Genomic DNA, 20,236 nt, shown 5'->3' with positions numbered 1-20,236 from the left:
TACCTTACAAGCACCACCTCATTAAATCTTCACAGAAATCCCCAAAAGGTAATAAGTACTATTATTCCCATTTTACAGGCAAGGAGGCTGAGATTCAGAATTGTCACATATGTTTCCCAAGGTCAGCTGCTAGTGGGCAGAAGAACCAAGGCTCAAACCCACACCTGCATGCAAAGTCCATCCTCTTCAACAGCTAGAACATCTGCCTTGGAGGAAAAGCAGAAAGGGCTTTATATGGATCACGGCTTGGGGAGTGAGGGACACAACTTTTTCCCCTTCCTGTCAGGGGTGAAAAAGGAAGCAGAAAACAGGCTTGTTTCCTTTCCAAAGGAGATTCTTTCTCGAGGGTCTGCTAGGTAGCCTCCTCTTGGTACCCCACCCAGCTCTCCTTTCTGGCAGGTGCACCCATCCTCCAGCTGCTGTGAGTCTCCACTGACAGCGACACACAGCTGCCCACCGCCCTCTCCAGGGAACTGCATCAGCCTCTCGCACTGAGGCAGGACCAACTCTGTGCTGGATTCCAGCTCCAGAGCTCCCCAGTGTGACACTAACCTCCATCCTGCTTGGTTCCTCTGCCCCATCCTGCTTCCATCACTCCCCTTCCAGCCCCTCATCTTCCAAAAGTCACTGGCACAGGAATCCATGCCTCAGGCTGTGCATCTGGAGAACCAAATGCAAGTTACCCCATCGTCTACTCCCAGCACTGCAGCTCCTGAATGCGAGCTTCTGCTTCTCCGCCTCAGAGGCAGGAGAAACAGGAGAAGGGAAACTGAGGGACTTGAGGACCCAGGGATGGAGGGAGGCGTGAGGCCAGGCAACTGACAGAGGGCAGCCAGCCTGGCAGTGCCCCGCCGCCCCCACGCCAGCCTGCCCTCGGCCTCATACACTTTGGGTAATTAAGAACAGATGGCCCATTGCCTCCGCCAAGCCCCATTAACTCCTTAATGCTGCTCTTCTGGAGGCCGGACGGTAGACTGGAAAAGCCAGCTTCAGAGGTCATCTAATTAAATGATGCCCGGCACACAGGGCTGGCCAGTCTCTCTTCTCAGGCTGGCAGCTGCCCCCGTTGCTTCATCAGAGCTGCCGTCGGTGACCAGATGGGCTGGGAAGGGGGCCTGGGTGGGCTTAATGGGGAAAACGTGCTGAGCTCACAGAGTGCTGGCTTAAAAGTCAAGGGACAGGCGTTGCCCCATGGCCTTGGACAAGTCATTTAATCTGGGTCTCAGTTTCACCACCTGCCAAATAGCAACAGTAATAATAACCATAATAACAGCATCAGCAGTAATTTTAACATTGTTCTAATGACAATTATTATTCCTTTAATAATCAGAATAATCAGTCTAGTGGTAATACACTCTGCGCCAAACCTTTTACATGTGATCTCTTCTTTAACTGTCATAACTTCCCTTTGAAATGGTACCTGTTATGATCTCCTTTTTATAAGATGGAAAAACAGAGGCTCGGAGAGGTTCAGCAGAAAAAAATCATCAAGTTCACACACCTGGCAAGAATCAGAGGGAGGACCTGAACCTCAGTCTCACTGACTCCAGGGCCCCTGGTCTTCCCCATCAGGTGCCAGCACTCCACGCCCCCTGCCTTGCGGGATGTTCAAATCTGAGGAAAAGAAGAAACCACAGAAGCGTTTTGCGTTCCTTGGCACACCAAAGAATCTTTGACTTCTCTCCCTCCAAAAAGATTTTAATTAAAGTACCTCATTCTTTATTCAGTTCGTTCTTCGCCCACATTATCTTCTCAGACCTAAAAATTGCAGGCTTGTCCTAAAAATTCTAGGTTCTGTGTAGTGCTTCCAGCTACCTTAAACAAAAGAAAGGTAAGATATGCATATATACGTGTTTGGGATAAAGCTGATTAAGGAGGAGGCTCTGTGAAGGGCGCTATGTCCTTGATCAATGAAAGAACCCAAGAAACTGAAAAGTTAGTGTTTCCTTTTTTTTTTATGTATTCATTCAGCTTTACTGCATCAGGTCTTAATTGCAGCACGCGGGCTCCGGAGTGCTAGGGCTCAGTAGTTGTGGCCCACAGGCTTAGTTACCCCTAGGCATGTGGAACCTTAGCTCCCCAACCAGGGATTGAACCGGTGTCCCCTGCCTTGGCTGGTGGATTCCTAACCACTGGACCACCAAGGAAGGCCTGCTGGTATCTCATTTGAGAAAGCTGGGCAAGTCAGGTGAGCTGCAAGTGAACAGAACCCAGGCAAGAGATGAGGGACTCAGGCAGACCCGGAGGGCACAGGGAGCCGACCTTCCATGCATACCCCATTGGGGTTGACTGATTTAAGTGGGGCTGGTTGCCTGATTTGGGGCACGGACGTGAGAGACATCAAAGAAATAGTCATTCTAGTGTGCTTTGGCAAAAGCTGTTTTAATTCTTGATCTGGGTGATCGTTATGTGAGGGTAGTCAGTTTGTGAAAATTCATTGAGCTGCTCACTTATGTAAATGTGCTTTTCTGAATATATATATTATACTTCAATCAAGAGTTTGTTAAATAAAGGAAAATAGCCCCAGTGAAAAACAGCAAATGCTTTGGAACGCCCAAATTGCTACCCAGGTTTACTGTTTTGATGTTCTTACTGTGTTGTAAACAACTCCCCTCCCTCATTCTGAAAGTCTGTTCTCCATCTCAAAACAAAGGGGTGCTCAGCTCACTGGATACCTGCTCACTTGAGTCTCCACATTGTGTGGGAATGGTCCCCAGCTCACCTCTGGAAGGGCTCATATGCATCATATAGGTAGATTTTATCACTCTCTGGTCTCCAAATGCCTTAAACTCCCAGGTCTTTCCCTACCACATTCACTCCTTGGTAGAGCCCTTGATGAGCCTCAGGCAGCTCAGTGGAGTTCTGCATGCTGGCAAAAGTAAGTTCAGTTCCCTAAAAATGCCAGATGCTGAGAGCATGGATCAGCAGTGCCCTGTTGGGTGGCCACCTCCTTAGCCTCCTTCAACCCACTTTTTTTTTTTTAATTTATTTACTTTTAGTTGAAGGATAATTGCTTTACAGTATTGTGTGGGTTTCTACCAAATATCAACATGAATCAACCACAGCTTCAACCCACTCTTCATCCTGCTCAGCTCTGCTATATCTCCCTGGGTCTCTATGTACCTTGACTCCTCCATTTTGTTGTCTTTTTTTTTTTTTAAGATTTCTTTGAGGTGGACCATTTTTAAAGTCTTTCTTCAATTTCTTACAACATTGCTTCTGTTTTCTTTTTTTTTTTAATGCTTTGGTTTTTTGGCCACAAGGCATGTGGGATCTCAGCTCCCTGACCCTGTGCACCGGAAGTCAAGGTCTTAACCGTTGGACCGCCACGGAAGTTCCTCCATCTTGCCTTCTAATTCCATCTGAGGCCTCGGATTCTTCACTTTACTGCTCCCTGCTTCCCCCAGTTTCACACCATTTTCTCCTCTGGTCCTCTCCAATCACCATCGCCATCCACCTAGTTCAAACCAAAAGCTTAGAATCACCTCTGCTTCTTTCTTCTCCCCTCTGCCCACTTCGTGATCCATCAACATCTCCCTAACCTCCCCCGACACATCACTCCACCCCAAGCTCCCATTTATCCTCCCTCCAAACTACCTCACACCCAGAGCCAGCTTTTTAAAATGTAAGTCAGATTAAGGCAGAGCCCTGCCCTGAACCACCATTGGTCTTCTAATCCCATGGAGAACAAACGCCAAACTTATGATCAAGCTTTGCAAGGCCTGTTCAGGTTGCCATCTGCTTGCTTACGGCCAGCCTCCCTCAGCCCCAGTCACGAGTACCAATCTCCATTCCTCAGTCACTCCGAACTCATCCCCAACACAGACCTTCCACGTGCACTGTTCCCTCTAAACACTTTTTCTTTGGCTTTTCCCATAGATGCTGCCTTTTCATTCTCCAGTCTCAAGGAAAGCTCATCTCTATGGAGAGACCCTCCCTGACCACCATCTAAATTGTCCCTGAATTATTCTCCATCACATTACCTTGTTACCACTTAATCAGAATTTTTCGTCATCCTACTCTATCGTGTGTCTTCCAACCAAAGAGCAAGGATCATGATCACAGAGACCTTCTGTCCTGTTCCATGATGAGTCCCCAGCTCCTGGCACAGTCAGGACTCAATAAATGAATACACCTGGCACTCTCCCCAGCGTTACTCACCTGGGCTGCCCAGAGCAGAAGTGGCCTGCCTCTGGCCCATTCCCCAGCTGGCATCCCAATTCATGAAAAGATACATGGGTCATGAAACAGTGGTTCTTGATCCTTCCTGAGATGCTTCTGCTTCCATAACTTCACACCTTGCTCTCAAATTTTCAAAGCCAACAGGAAAAGCAAGGTCCTTCTTTTTTTTAAGATGATTACTTAAATTTATTTATTTATCTATTTATTTGGTTGTGCTGTGTGGCATGCAGGATCCTGGTTCTCTGACCAGGGATTGAATGCATGCTGCCTGAAGGCACAGATTCTTAACCACTGGACTGTCAGGGAAATCTCAACAAGCTCCTTCTTGAATCAGGTCTGCAACACTCCTTTCCAAGTACCAGTGGTCTCTTGGGTGGACTCATGCTCCTCCTTCAACTGGGAGGCAGCCAAATGAAACAACAGATGCAAGAGTCTAGACCCCAGAGTAGGAAGGACCCAAGCTCAAATTCTGGCTTCATCATATTTATTAGTGATTTGCCCTAATACTAATCCTCATCAGCCTTAGTTTCTCCTTCTGTAAAATACAATAAATCTGTCTGCCTCAAGATGGTCTGAGGCATTAAGGACTTATTTAAAGGGTAAACCATTTCCATGAGTGTTACAAGGTCTAGAAGGTAAATAGCAGAATAGATGATGTGTGTGCTGCTGTGCTAAGTCACTTCAGCCGTGTCCGACTCTTTGCGACCCCATGTCTGTGGGATTATCCCAGCAAGAATACTGGAGTGGGTTGCCGTTTCTTCCTCCAGGGGATCTTCCCGATCCAGGGATCAAACCCCCATCTCTTATGTCTCCTGCACTGGCAGGCGGGTTCTTTACCACTAGTGCCACCTGGGAAGCCACAGAGCCCTCAGTAAATGCTATCTATAATTCATACCAATTTCTCTGGGAAGCTCACAGATCTTAGTCTACATTTTCCTTCCTCTATGTCTGACTTAAGTGCTCTACCCACAGGCAGCTCTGAGGCCCAGTACTCAATGTGTTCCCTGGATCCCATCTCATTCTGAGTGAAAGCCAGTTCCTATACTGAGATTCTGCATAATTGAGTCCCATCATTTCTTTAACCCTTTTTGCATCACTCTCCCCATCACTCCACTCTCCTCCAGCCACACTGGACCCTGTGCTGTTCCTCAAACCTTCCAGTCACTCTCCAGACTCACCTACTATTTACTCTTCTTATAACCTGCTTGCCCTCCGCAATCTGCTTTATTCTCACCCTCCCCTCCCTTGGGACCTTGATCAACTAACTCCTTCATGAGGCTTTTCTTAAGCCACTGTGGTGGCTAACTAATGGTCCCCTGAAGACATCCAGGTCCTAATCCCAGGAACCTATGAACAGGTTGCACTATGTGGTTAAATGGACTTTGCATACGTGATTAAGTTAAATCTCAGTAGGAGAAGACTGTTCTAAACTATCAAGGTGGGCCCGATGTAATCGCAAGGGTTCTTATAAGAGGAAGCAAGAGGGTCAGAGTCAGAGAAAGAAAGACATTGGAAGATGCTAAGATGTTGGCTTTGAAGTGGGGGCCGGGGGGGGAGGGGGGGGCGGGCTATGAGCTAAGGAATGCAGGTGGCCTTCAGAAGCTAGAACAGGCAATAAAATGGATTCCCCCAGAGAGCTCAGAGAAGGGACGCAGGCCTGCTGCATCCATTTAAACCTTTGACCTCCGGAACTGTGATACAATGCGCTTATGCTATTTTAAGCCATTGGATTTATGGTAACTTACTAGAGCAACAATAGAAAACAAATTCCTCCACTAATCTAAAATTATATTCTCCACCAAATGTATACACATTAACATGTATTTGCACAAAACACACACAAATGTATGCATCCATGTAGACAAATAAAACATACACATTCTTTACCCCCTCTTTCTTCATGATCTTCACAACACTCACCATTTGACAATCAAAATAAATGAGAAAACGATGGCACTTATCTCCCACAAGACACATATACACCCAGAAATAAACACTTCTTTGAAGACTGATTTTTGTCTATTTTGGTGACTGCTAGCAAAAGGCCTGGCATTATTGAGTAGACAGACATTCAATTTGTTGACTGCATGCTTTCTTCATCTTAGCACTTATATATATTCTATTTCTTATGATTTATATAAAATCTATGTCATCCCTCAACTTTCAGCCCTTGAAGATAACAACCTGTCTCTCTCAGTCACTACTATATCATTCCATCACTAATACAGCACCTTGTCCCCCATAAGATTCCCCACAAGCACATGCAGAACAACTGTGTCAACACTGTCACATTCTTCCTATACATCTGAGCCCCAGCGTTGTCAGAATTCCACCCCGTCAAGAGCCCTCACATTTTATTTGATTGCAAATATGTTTAATTCCTGGTTCACTGGAGCAGCAAGAAGGAAAAAAAGCCACTTGAGTTTGCAATTTACAAAGCAAATCTGCCCAGCAGAAATATTCATCTTCAGAAGACAGTGGGATCCAATCATTTTTTAGAAGAGAAGGCAACCCACCCTGTTCTTCATACTTCGTAGTTGTATTGTTTGCAAACCTTCTGCAAGCACTTTGAGGCCAAGGCTAATCATTTTCCTTCAAGGGGCTCATTTCCTGGAGCTGGTGGTAATTTTGTCTCTGAGGAAGGAACACAGCAGGCAGGAAAACTGAGGCTGTGTGACCGAAGTCCTTCTTGGGGAAAGGATGTGTGAAAATCCAGCCCATTCCCCTTGACTTGCTAATTAGAATTCCAGGAGGACAGGGCGGTGCAGCCATTGAAACCCTTGGAATAATCAGATGAACAGGGATATCCCCAAGAAGGAGTGGACTAGGACATATTTGAATTATATTATATTCACTTTAAATAACCACAAAGAAATAATTTAGGTGAGTTAGGGACAATCCATATGTGTTAGTTGCCTTTGCTTTTTTATTCCCTCTTTCATAGATCTATCTCATCCTGCCACGTTGGAAAAGATGTTTGCTTTTTGATTTCCAGACCCATATGTGGGCCCCTAAGGAGCAGGGGCTTCCCTAATAGCTCAGTTAGTGAAGAATCTGCCTGCAATGCAGGAAACCCTGGTTCAGTTCCTGGGTCAGCAAGATTCCCTGGAGAAAGGGTAGGCTACCCACTCCAGTATTCTTGGACATCCCTTATGGCTCACCTGGTAAAGAATCCGCTCACAATGTGGGAGACCTGGGTTCAATCCCTGGATTGGGAACATCCCCTGGAGAAGGGAAAGGCTACCTACTCCAGTATTCCGTCCTGGAGAATTCCATTGACTGTATAGTCCATGGGGAGGCAAAGAGTTGGACACAGCTGAGTGACTTTCACCTCACTTCAAAGAGTACAGACCATGTATCATTTTTCTTTGCATTTCTGGAGCCATTATAGTGCCTGACACCTTCTAGTCATTGTATTAAATGTTTTAATAGGTGAGCCTCTTAAACCAAGAATAAGTACTCCTGTACCAAATGCCTGTGTCTCCACTGGACTGGTACTCACCCAGGGCACTGGTTCAAACTATAGCGTCTCAGGCCCCTTCCCTAGAGAACTGAATTCTGTCTATCTCACAGCTCTGATCATCAGGCAAGCTTAAGAAACATGTTTACATCCAACTGTTTAACACATCCTTACCTGAAGGGTCCATGTGTTATATTTCCCATCACAGGGCAATCTTCATCAGGTGAAGTTTCTCACATTCTAAAATAGGAAGCAGGGCCTTTCCATTTCCAGCCATGTATTCCCTCCCTATTGATATTCAACCCTCCAAAAGAAGCCTTATATAGTTGGCCCTGAGTATCTGTAGGTTCCACATCTGAGGATTCAATCAACCACAGATCAAAAAAAATTTTTTTAATTCTAGAAAGTACAAGAAAGCACGACTTGAATTTGCCACATGACAGTAACTCTTCATATAGCATTGACATTGTATTAAGTATTATAAGTGAGTAATCTAGAGGTGATCTAAGTAACCTAGAGGTGACTTAAAGGATACACGAAGATGTGCATAGGTTCTATGCAAACTCTATATGAGGGACCTGAGTGTCCTGGAACTGATCCCCATCCCACCGCTCACCCCACCCCCAGCAGATACCAAGGGATGGCTCTCTGTTCTCACTCTCATTACCAGAGCCTTCAAAGGTTCCTACCATAGGACAAGACAGTAGAGCCCACGGGTCTGTATTCTGTCTGACGGTGCCAGACTTGACTGCCTGGAAGTCCTCACATCTGAAAGCCGGCCCTCCTGGCTCTTGGACTCCCTGACACAATATCCTTCCTGCCTGTTCAGCAGATGTGCTGGCTTGTGCTTATTTTATCTCATTACCTGCGTCTCTCTTGAGGAACAAGGCCTAGGCAGTGGCTTTAGACCTGTCCTCAGGAGCACTCTGGGCTTCCCAGGTGGTGCTAGTGATAAAGAACCTGCCTGCCAATGCAGGAGACGTGAGAGATGCAGGTTTGATCCCTGGGTTGGGAAGACACCCTGGAGGAGGGCATGGCGACGCATGCCAGTATGCGTGCCTAGAGAATCCCATGGACAGAGAATCCTGGTAGGCTACAGATTATAGGGTCAAAAAGAGTCAGACATGACTGAAGTGACTTAGCATGTGTACACACGGGGAGCCTTTAGCCACCAAGGAGGCCCCAGGACTCCATCTTCTTCCCACTAGGACAGATTCTTATTTTCCTAGTTCCCACAGTAGACCTTCTCCTGCAAAATTTGATTCAAACAAAGAGTTCCATGGATCAAAAAGGTTTAAAAGCTACTAGTGTAAAGCACCATTTTTGAGGCGTACCATAATATTATTTTGACCTTCATCTCTCGAGGTCCCATTAGAACAAAAAGGAACTGCCCTTTAGGACGTTGAAAAGCCAGACCCCAGGACTATAGCTTTCATTTATACTCCGCTGACTGACCAAACTGACTGACCCCTACGCCTGGACATCAACTTTTGTCAATTCTTGGAAGTAGAAGAAACCTCGGAACAAATTAATACTTTCTGTATTAGTCAGTGATATACTGCTGCATAAGAAATTACCCCAACACTTAGTGCCTCAAATGACAACATTAATCAACTCACAGTTCCTGTGGGCAAGGAATCCAGGCATCACTTAGCTGGGCCGTTTAATTCAGGCTCTGACGAGACTGCTGTCAAGATATCAGCCAGGCCTGCAGTCATCTCAGGCCTGAACAGAGAAGGCTCTGCTTCCTAGACCACCTACATGGTTGTTGGTAGGATTCAGTTTCTCAGAGGTAATGGACTAAGGGCCTCAGTTCCTCTCTAGCTGTGGGCAGAAACTGGTGCCAGGGAGCTTCTCCATCCTCCAACTGACAGTTCACAACATAGCAACGGGCTTCCATCAGAGTCAGCAAGTGAGGAAGAGAGTGCAGACTGGATAGGAGCAACCTAACCTTTTAGTTACCTAATCTCGGGAGTGCCATCCCATCCCTTCCGCTGTTCTGTTCATCAGAAGCCAGGCCCTAGGACCAGCCCACACTCAAGGGAAGAACGTGGATGCCAGGTGATGGGGACCACTGGGAGCCGTTGTAGAAGCTACCCACCATTCCTTCTAAGGGATGTGTGTGTGCATGCTAAGTCACTTCAGTCGTGTCCGACTCTGCAGCCTTGTAGACTGTAGCTTGCCAGGCTCCTCTGGAGCGGGCTGTCATGCCCTCCTACAGGGGATCTTCTCCATCCAGGGATCAAACCCATGTCTCTTAGGTCTCCTGCATTGGCAGAAGGGTTCTTTACCACTAGCGCCACCTGGGAAGGCCTTCTAAAGGATACCTATCAGGTAATCTAGTCAGAACCAATGGGATAAGATATGGTCAGACAGACCTAAGTTCAAACCTTGGGTCTGCCTCTTACTATTTTAATTGAACTTTTTATTTTGTATTGGAGTATAGCCAATTAACAGTGTTATGATAGTTTCAGGTGAACAGCAAAGGGATTCAGCCATACCTATACATGTATCCATTCTCCCCTAAATTCCCCTCCCATCCAGGCTGCCACATAACATCAAGCAGAGTTCCATGTGCTATCCAGGTCCTTGTTGGTTATCCATTTAAAATATAGCAATGTGTACAAATTCCCTAACTATCCCTTCCCCCATCCTTCCCTCCACCTTCCGCTTCTTCCCCACAACCATAAGTTCTTTCTCTGTCAGTCTATTTCTGTTTCTGTTTTGTAAGTTCATTTGTATCATTTCTTTTGAGATTCCACATATAAGGGATGCCATTCGGTATTTCTTCTCTGTCTGACTTACATCACTCAGTATTCTCTAGGTCTACCCATGTTGCTGCACATTGCATTATCTCATTCTTTTTAATCTGCCTCTTACTATTACACCTACTCCTGATAATAATGACAATGATTGCTCTTGCTACTAATTATTAGGCTCTTCGCAGATCTTCACAAGCATTAACGTTTTCCGATGGTCACAACATCCTTTTGAGAAAGTCCTTTTACTGCACCCACTGCACAGATGAGGAAACTGAGGCTTAGAGGCATTCAGCCACTTGTCCAAGATCTCACAGCTAGTGAGCAGAAGCCAGATTCAACCACAGTGCTTCCTGTGTTGAGACCCCAAGGTTATGCTCTGATTGCTAACTTATCTCCTATGACCTCTTCCAGGAAAAAGTGATACTAACACTCACCTTCAAGGGCTAGTTGAGAAGATTAAAGAAGCTAATGAAATAAAGACACATAGTCAAAGATCAATACAGGGAGGCATTTTGTGTAACAAACATTTGCAGAGCACTTTATCTCTGCCAGCGCTGTGCTGGTTCAGGCTTTACTTACCCAGTCTCGTTCAGTACTCACTCCAGCCCACGAGATAGGGGTAGTAAGTGCTTACATTGGCTTATTATAGCTGGGCTCGCTGAGCCTGTGAAATGACTCGAGGAGGAAGGTGCTTGGAGCACTGCAGGGCATGTGAGCCCAACCCCCAGCCTCTGGCCCCTGGATTCTTTGCCAGGGTTCTTGGGCTGCTGAAGTCAGCTTCATCCTCCCGTGTGCCATGCGCAGCTGCGCCTGCCCTGGGAACATGCTTCAACAGCTAACTAATACACCAGCTCACTCCTCCCACCAGAAGTATAACTCTGAGCTGCATATTACGCAGTGTCCATCAGCACCTCCTGGAGTGACTTCCACTGTGTTGTCTCACTGGCAGTAGGCTGAAAGATACCACCTTTAGGACTGCCTTCCCTTCCCTGTCTCACTTCTCCACTCACCTACCCATGTTTTCTGACTCTTCCAGTTAAATTAGGGCTTCCCTGGTTGCTCAGATGGTAAAGAATCTGCCGGCAGTGCAGGAGACCCTGGTTCAATCCCTGAGTTGGGAAGATCCTTTGGAGAAGGGAACAGCTACCCACTCCAGTATTCTTGCCTGGAGAATTCCATGGGCAGAGGAGCCTGGTTGAACCTCCCAGATAGATTACTTGCACTCAAATCTTTGTCTCAGTGTCTGCTTCCAAGGAAGCTAAAACTGAGACAATACTATTATTACTGTTATCCCATGTTTCAGATGAGAACTCTGAAGCACAGAGAGGTGAAGTTAACTTGCCTAAGGTCAAACAGCTAGGAAGCAGTAGAGTCAGAATTCAAACCCAGGCAGTCTGACTCTTTACATGATGCATGATCATGTTTTTCTTTCTGACTAAGCTGGGTAAATAGAGTAAGATCCATTGCCTTATGGTGCCGAGCAAGGTGTCTTTCCACACCAAAGCAGTGTCACCGGCGGCTAGGTGTGCAAAGAGTTTCATGAACTACTACAAAGACCAACTCATTCTCTAATGAAAATGTCAGCTCCCCCGACACAGCTAGCTGTGATCCCCTGAAAGACATGATTATGGAATCCATGCTAATGGTATTATCATGCAGCAAGGATTTCTGGTGTGCTTGTAAACCTAAAGCTGTAATTGCCAAAAAGAACCCGTCGCCCACAAATCAAGCCCCTCTGTATTGACAATTACATCCAGTGTTGCATGGAATTTAATGCCTAAATAATGAAGTCAAAGAACAATGCTGGAGACGGAGCATTTGAATATACTTGATTGATTCATTTCTTGAACCCATTTAATAACCCACTTAGTTGGTGACGGTTAAGTGCAGCAGACTTAGAAAGAACATAACACACTAGAGAGAAAACATTTCACAGATTAATAACTGGATGTGGGTACAAGCTGGCGCTCCCCTAATAGCAGCACAAAAATAGGTTATCGTCAAAAATCTGAATTTAATGTTCCAAAGTGAGGATCCGTGCTTTTCTTTTCCACGGTTCCATACTTATCACCACAGGCTAATGAAACATAAATCAGAAATCAGGAGCTAATAAATGCAATTCTGGGGGAGTATTTCTTTTATCTAATACCTTCCAAGATCGTGATCTTTGTTCAAGATCTTTAATGCTCAGATTACAACGTCTGAATAGTAAGCATATTCGATTATGATTGGACTCTCCAAAAGGCTAATTTATGAACCCTGCAGCCTAACACATGTGCATCATTTAAAGGAGGATTTGCTCACAGTTCATTTATACCAATTTCTCCAGTGTAGAGATAAACGCTCTTCCGTTGCCTCTATGAATACAGTCATTCACATATGTATCTGGCTGGTTTGTTTGATTTGTATGGAAGGATGTACAATTAAATGATACTGACTCGGTGTGTAAAGCAATTTGGGCAGGAATTTTGCTTTGGGGAAGGAGGTGGTTGGTCCACAGCAGTCACTCTCTCAGGTGGGACAGTGACGGAATGGGCTTCCTCCTGCCATCGTTCTTTCTGAAATAATTTCATGGTGTCTGTCGGAAAATATTTTCCCCCAAGAAACTCAGCCTTAATGTGAGTTTATCAACATCCTCATCCCGATAATCTGCTGTGAGATTTACACCCTGTTTACCATGGAATGGCCACACCCTGGAGCAAAGTGAGAACTGCTTTGTGACTTTGCTGTAGGGAACTAGCAGAGGAGTGAAAGCATTCCCACGTGCTTGAACCATCCTGTGCTGAAAAGAACCTGGTCCACTCATCCTGCAGGCTACTGACTTTTGCCACAGCCTCAGTTATTTGTTTCGTAATTATTGCCAAAGAGTATACAGGATACCAATTCAGTAAAATGGCACAATCAGCACTCAGAGGTTAGGACAAAACTGGGGAAAATGTCACACAGAGACTTACATTTCAACTCCGCATATTTATACCAACTGATTCTGAGACCCCTGGCAATCAAGACATCAGGGGAACCTCATCCCTTATTTGGCTCCATAGGGAGAACAAACATTTTCCTGGGCAAGCACCTGTAAAGTGTGCCTCGGAGAGCTAGTAACATCCCCCCAACATCCTCTCCTCCACACACATCCCTTCCATGGACAGGCTCCTCTTGTTGAGTACAGAATGCCTACATGCAATTTGAAAATAAAATAAGTGCCCCCTGGGTGGGAACAGGCAAGCTTACTGAGCCTTAATACAAGGAACAATACATCTCTTCCTCCAGGAAGAGTCAAAGAAAACAGCACAGCAAACAGATGCTGGCTCGATTTCAGCTTCCACATACTCCTTTGGCAGGACTGTACACAGGGACCTGGATTTAATTCTAAAATTTTTTCATGCAGGGCTTCAGACGGGACCACAGAGAGGTAGGGTGGGCAAAACTCTCAACAATGGCAATACTATTGGTCTCCCTGAAGCAAGGGTCAGCCTCTGGTGAAAATCAACATGTGTCTAAGGGAAATTCAAAGGAAAACAATTCTACAGGATCCGAGATAAAGTAGTCCTACTTCTCTCAACAAGCTCAGGATATACCTTCAAAGAGAATGGAGAAATTGGTAAACACTCAGCTAAGTAACAGTGCCATTAATAAGAGCAATGCCCAACCCAGAGGCAGACCTGCCAGGACGTGTAAGGGTCTTCCACCCTGGGGCAGGAATGGCAGAACGGAGGCAAGGCTGAGATACTGGTACAATTTCTACCTTCTCTCTTTTATTTCAATAAATAAGCCCCCTCTTTCCTTTTTTAAAGTCCCTCTCTTGATGAGCTTGATTTAATGAGCCATTCAAGTGGGCTGGCAAGCATAGAAACAGGCTATAAATTAGGAAAACAGCCCAGAAATCATTTGGTTCCACAGAGTAAAGGATAACTGTGGGTGGTGGGAGCTTGAAGAGGAATGCCAGAGTTGCGTCTCTGACAGTGGGGAAGAAAGAGAAGGGAATGAGAAATGAAATGAAGCTCTGGGACTTGCTACTTTGAAGCAATCCTCTGTAATCCTCTAATATTGAAAAGCCAACCAAAGACACCTGGTTAGCATATCAGGCTATTGTATTTTCCATAAGCATGGTGCCACTCAGTGGGAGAGTGCTATATGCCTATAAACAGTCCTCAAAAGAGACCCTCCCACTGAAAAAGCCACACCCCAATCATGAGGGGAGGAGCCTCTTATAGATATAATTGGTACTGGCCAACCAGTGAGCACTATGCAAATTATAAGTCTTCTGACTGGACAGAGTCCGGGACGATGCCAACCTATGCCTATGCAATAGGGTTTAACCCCTCTGTTCCTGTTTTCACCGTCTGTCCGGAACCAAGAATAGCTTCACTCTTAGACTCTTAACTCATTAAGCAGGCAGAAAAGGTTTGGGGGCTCCTGGTGCTTGAGCTACAGAAAGCTAGCTAGTACAATGGAAGACCAGGGGGATATTCCTCCCCCTGTTCCAAGAGTTTTCTTCATGACCTATCGTATTATGGTCAACATCCGGAATGAACAACTAATAACTGCAAAAATGCCTTGAGGGGCTTCACCTATTTACATATAAATAGTTCTGACCAGAGTTGGCCACCAGCAACGGTTAATTTAATTTACTATCCCTTGGCGAAAGAATAGTCATTGGTTTTCCAGCACTTTTAACCTTGGTAGACCCTTGGGAAATAAAAATTAGATTGAGAGAAAATTACCAGTGGTGGAGAACAGTATAAAAGTGACAGTAACATATATAAACCTCCGGCAGGAGTGGAATAAAGTGGCATATTATTGTTTGCTGGCTCCCAACGTTCAATATTTCTTCTGTGATTTACACTTCGCCATTGTCTCACCCCCCCCCGGAGTATTTCTGACCACTCGGGGCAGTCTCTCCCAAGATACACATCCTTGTTACTGTCAGAGAAGGACCAGATTACCTGCCTAAACAGCGAGAGATATTTAGACAAAGAGCCATGAGAAAACGGAACTCAACAAACAAGAGTTTAAAGAGATGCCTGGAATGAAGCAGGGGAGTGTCTGGGTGGCGGAGGCTGTTCTTCTGCTTTCTCTGTAGAATTCTACGGTAATGCTCAGCTCTGATGCCAGGTTCTGGCTAATGCTGCCCCTTTCAGCCTCACTGCTCACCATGGATGTTGCCACTCCATGAAATTTCCTGTGTTTACACACACACACACACACACACACACACCTATTCCACAATGGTGTCTCTTCCCTGAACATTAATTCACATGATATCCTCTGCCTGGACCACCTTTCATCCCCTTCCCTGTTTCGCCTATCTAGCTCCTAACTGCCCTTCAAAGCAGCCCAGGTTATCACCTCTTCTAGGAAGCATTCCCGGATCATCTCTAGGCCAGGTGAGCACCTGCTTTGTCTCAGTCCCAGGAACTTCCCTCTTATATTGTTCGTATCCATCTTGTCCATGTGTTTTCATCATCCCCACTCCAGAACACACGAGTCTGTTGTGATTGCCTAAAGAACTGAAATTTAAGTCCAGAGAGAAAGGTCAGGGTTCAAAACAAGCAATGGAGGCATGGAGCTCAGGAAACTTCTAACGGACATCTCCAGCTGGACAGGTTTCCTCACATAGGCTTTTTCCTTCCTGCGTATACCACAATTGTGTCCTGATTGTATTTGTGTAATTATTTGATTAATGCACGCACATGCATACATACACAAGATTATAAAGACCCATATTTTTAGTATTTAGTACAGTGCCTAGCACATATATACCCTATAAACATGTAGTAGTTAATTAATGGCTTAATTAATTAATCAGCACATATAAACAGATAAGAGAGATAAAAGCAGAAATAAGGTCATAGATGGGGCTAAATTCCAAAGTTCATTTGTATGTCTACCTGGCACAAAATAGACATGGACATTGTATGAAAATAATGGATATTGAGCTCTAATTCTAATGAAATTATATCCAGGCCTGGGACGGTGTGTGTCTGAGACTTATGTTGAAACAAATATTGAAACCACCATGGTATTTCTCTTCCCCAATAGATCCAAAAACCTACAATTTATGGAGTATAAGCAGATTTAAACAATGAAGCTGTCTAAATCTGACCAAAACCTTCGTTTTACATGTAATGAAGTAAAGCAAGATTTTATTCACTTATCCACTGGCATGATAACATCTCTTGGAGAAAACACTGTCTTTGTTTAGGAGACACTTTAATTAACAATTTGAAGTAGTGAATGAGGCCAAAAAGTTATGTGCAAGTCACAGGAGAAGAACACCAAAGTGGCTTGGATAAAAGGCGACCACAGTTAACCATTGATTCTCTTATTTTCTCAAGTTCAGTTATGAGTGGAATTTGCAAGTTTGGGGCAGAGAAGAATTGCTCCGATCATAGGAAGGGATCCAGAGCACCAAACTGGGTGTCAAAGAAGGAAAACACAGACATAATATAATAGTAATACACTTGGGAAGTTTTCAATTTGCTTGTGATGTGGTAACTTATTGTGATAGCTCATTGCTTTGTCTCCCCAACAACCTCTTCAGTAAATTGTGCTTGACTCTTGTGTTAGTGGGTTTTACCTGAGGGCGTGGGGCTCAAACAATATGATCAGTAGCATCATATAGCAGACATTTGGATGTTAAAGGAATAGGGAAAATGATTCTTAGCCAAGCTAAACAACTTGTCAAAGGACCCTCTGCTAGCCACAGACTGAACCATTTCAGATCAGCTTTATCTCTCCCTCTCTCATATATTAAGGATTTCAACCAGCCATTTAGCATACAATTCTGAAAGGAAAAAAAAGAAGGAAGGGTGAGTTCATTTTGATGAGTTAACGTCAACACTTATTGACATCTAATACATGTGAAACAATTTACATGGACTCATGTAAATTTCATAACTATGAAGCAGTTGGCATTATTTCTCTTTTATAAATGAAGAATAAAGGAATTCAGGAACGTGGAAGTAAATTATTCCAAGTCAGGCAGCCAGTAGTGTTAGAACCTGGACTTGACTTCTCATCTATCTTTCCACCATATATTATAGTAGTCACGTATGGGTATGAGAGTTGGACCACAAAAAAGGCTGAGCACCAAAAAATTGATGCTTTCGAACTGTGGTGCTGGAGAAGACTCTTGAGAGTTCCTTGGACTACAAGGAGATCAAACCAGTCAATCCTAAAGGAAACCAACCCTGAATATTTACTGGAAAGACTGATGCTGAAACTGAAGCTCCAGTTTGGCCACCTGATGTGAAGGACTAATTCATTGAAAAAGTCCCTGATGCTGGGTAAGATTGAAGGTAAAAGGAGAAGGGGGCGGCAGAGGATGAGATGGTTGGATAATATCACTGACTCAAATGACATGGATCTGTGCAAACTCCAGGAGATAGTGAAGGACAGGGGTGCTTGGCATGCTGCAGTCCATGGGGTTGCACAGTTGGATACAACTTAGCGGCTGAACACCACCACTACCACTAACCCTTAAAAGGGCTGGACTATGGCCAAGGAAAGAAAAGGGAGTTTGGGAAATGATGCCACCCATTCAGGTATGGTTTCCAGGGAGAACTGTTGCCATGGAGTATTTTAATACTCTAGGGTGTCAAACAAGGTGTACGGGTAAGATACATAACCATGAACCTGGGAACTATGGGACTTATGTTTGGTATAATCACCCAAGGAAGTCACATAGCATGGTGTTTTGGAGTCAGGCAAATCCTGGCTTGAATCATGGCTCTGATTTATTATCTGAAACAGTTCACCTCTAAACATCCATTTAGAAATAATAATCATAAACATAAATTGAACAGTTAATCAAAAGAAGAACAGCTCTTCTGAATCAGGGAACAACTGTTACCAGAGAATATGAACTCTAAATCTCCTTCATGGGATTCATAGCAGCGTCAGTTAACAAAGAGTAAGAGCTCAGCCTTGTAATTTCCTTAAGGCCTAACAATAAACTGGAACATCTGATGTCTATAGAATAGTCTTCAGCTTTATAGAAGAAACAAGATTGATAGTGTGACCTTGGGAAAATTACTTCACCTTTTTGAGACTCAGGGTTGTCATCTGTAAAATGGGGGTTCAGTTCAGTTCAGTTCAGTCGCTCAGTCGTGTCCGACTGTTTGCGACCCCATGAATTGCACCACGCCAGGCCTCCCTGTCCATTACCAACTCCCGGAGTTCACTCAGACTCACGTCCATCGAGTCAGTGATGCCATCCAGCCATCTCATCCTCTGTTGTCCCCTTCTCCTCCTGCCCCCAATCCCTCCCGGCATCAGAGTCTTTTCCAATGAGTCAACTCTTCGCTTGAGGTGGCCAAAGTACTGGAGTTTCAGCTTTGGTAGTCAAGCACAAAAGTCACTTTTGTAAATGATCTGAGATACTGTGTACAAAGTGCTGAGCACAGTGTCTGGCACATTAACGGGAGTGATGATGGTGGCAATGATGGTGATGATTACAAATAGGACAATGCCAAAAACAATGATGTAAAGACAAGACCATGATGAGAGAACGGTGTGTTAGAAGGTATTGCTCCTGGGGGCTGATGCTGATGCTGCTAATGATGCTAAATGAAGACTGACGTGGTAGCAGATGACAGTGATGACGATGACAATGACAGCAAAGACTACATGATTCAGTGGTAAGACCACGATGAATAGTGTCTGTGACGCTGCTGTGTTTGTGCGTGTTGATGACATTGCTACAGGTGAAGGAGATGAAGAAAGAAGAAACAGTAGAAAGAGGAAGGAAAACAGAAAAAGGAAGAAGGAATTCAAAGAAGAAAGAGGACAATTTCCCTAAAGCAGCCACTACAACTCAGAGATGACCAGGTCTCACAAACCCAAACCTAAGGTACTTTGTTCCTCCGACTAGAACAGATACCCCCTTACTGACTGGAGGAACATCAGGTACAACAATGGAGATGGGATCTCCCTCCCACCTCATTTTCCAGCATGCTCCTCACCCAAGAATGAGAAAAGAACCTTATTGTTTCAATCCTGTGTGTAGAGTCCTATAGACGTGTGCTCACCATAACCTTTATAGCCAGATATTTTCTGTGCACTGGAGCCCAAACCATGAAGCCTAACAAATATAGGGTCAATCCTCAAGAGCTGAGTGTCCAAGTAGACTGAGATCTCACCTGGGAGTACCTGGCCACATCACCTCCTCGACGTCATCATTCATGAAATGGAAACTATACCTTTTCAAGAGTTCTAAGAATATCAAGTGGATGAACAAGATCCCACAAGTAAGTATACTCTGAGTTCTCTCAAATAGCTACTATGAATATCTCAATTTAGATAATTAAGAAGTGCTGAATTATTCTAATGGTTAGAAGTATTTAACAATTAATCTCTCTGAATCTCTTTTTGATGAAATAATAATCTTATACAGCAGTATCTATCTTATATGACAAGCTTTGCTGTTGTTGTTGAGTCGCTAAGTCATGTCCAACTCTTTGCAACTCCGTGGACTGCAGCACACCAGGCTTCCTGTCCTTCAAACTGTCTCTAGAAGTTTGCTTAAACTCATGTCCATTGAGTTGGTGATGCCCTCCAACCATCTCATCCTCTGCCACCCTCTTCTCCTTTTGCCTTCAATCTTTTCCAGCATCACGGTCTTTTCCAATGAGGCAGTTCTTTGCATCACATGGCCAAAGTATTGGAGCTTCAGCATCAGTCCTTCCAATGAGTATTCATGGTTGATTTCCTTTAGGATTGACTGGTTTGATTTCCAAAACCATTGCTTTGCCTATACTTACCTTTGCCAGCAAAGTGATGTCTTCACTTTTTAATACGCTGTCTAGGTTTGTTATACCTTTCCATTCAA

General features: G+C 44.6%; 1 long non-coding RNA gene across 2 annotated transcripts in view; it reads right to left on the bottom strand.

Moving 5' to 3' along the window:
* LOC138429083 (uncharacterized) overlaps nt 1–20,236 on the bottom strand; it is a 100,331-nt gene that overhangs the window by 6,049 nt on the left and 74,046 nt on the right. For both annotated transcript variants that reach the window (XR_011252674.1, XR_011252673.1), the window contains 2 exons: nt 1,712–1,811; nt 1,502–1,614 (listed from right to left, as the gene is read on the bottom strand). This is a non-coding gene — a long non-coding RNA (uncharacterized lncRNA). The remainder of the gene's footprint in view (nt 1–1,501; nt 1,615–1,711; nt 1,812–20,236) is intronic.

The sequence above is a fragment of the Ovis canadensis genome, chromosome 24 (assembly GCF_042477335.2).
Source record: "Ovis canadensis isolate MfBH-ARS-UI-01 breed Bighorn chromosome 24, ARS-UI_OviCan_v2, whole genome shotgun sequence".
Taxonomy (NCBI): Eukaryota; Metazoa; Chordata; class Mammalia; order Artiodactyla; family Bovidae; genus Ovis; species Ovis canadensis.
The sequence above is the reverse complement of the archived record's forward strand: the minus strand, read 5'-3'. Positions and strand labels throughout refer to the sequence as shown.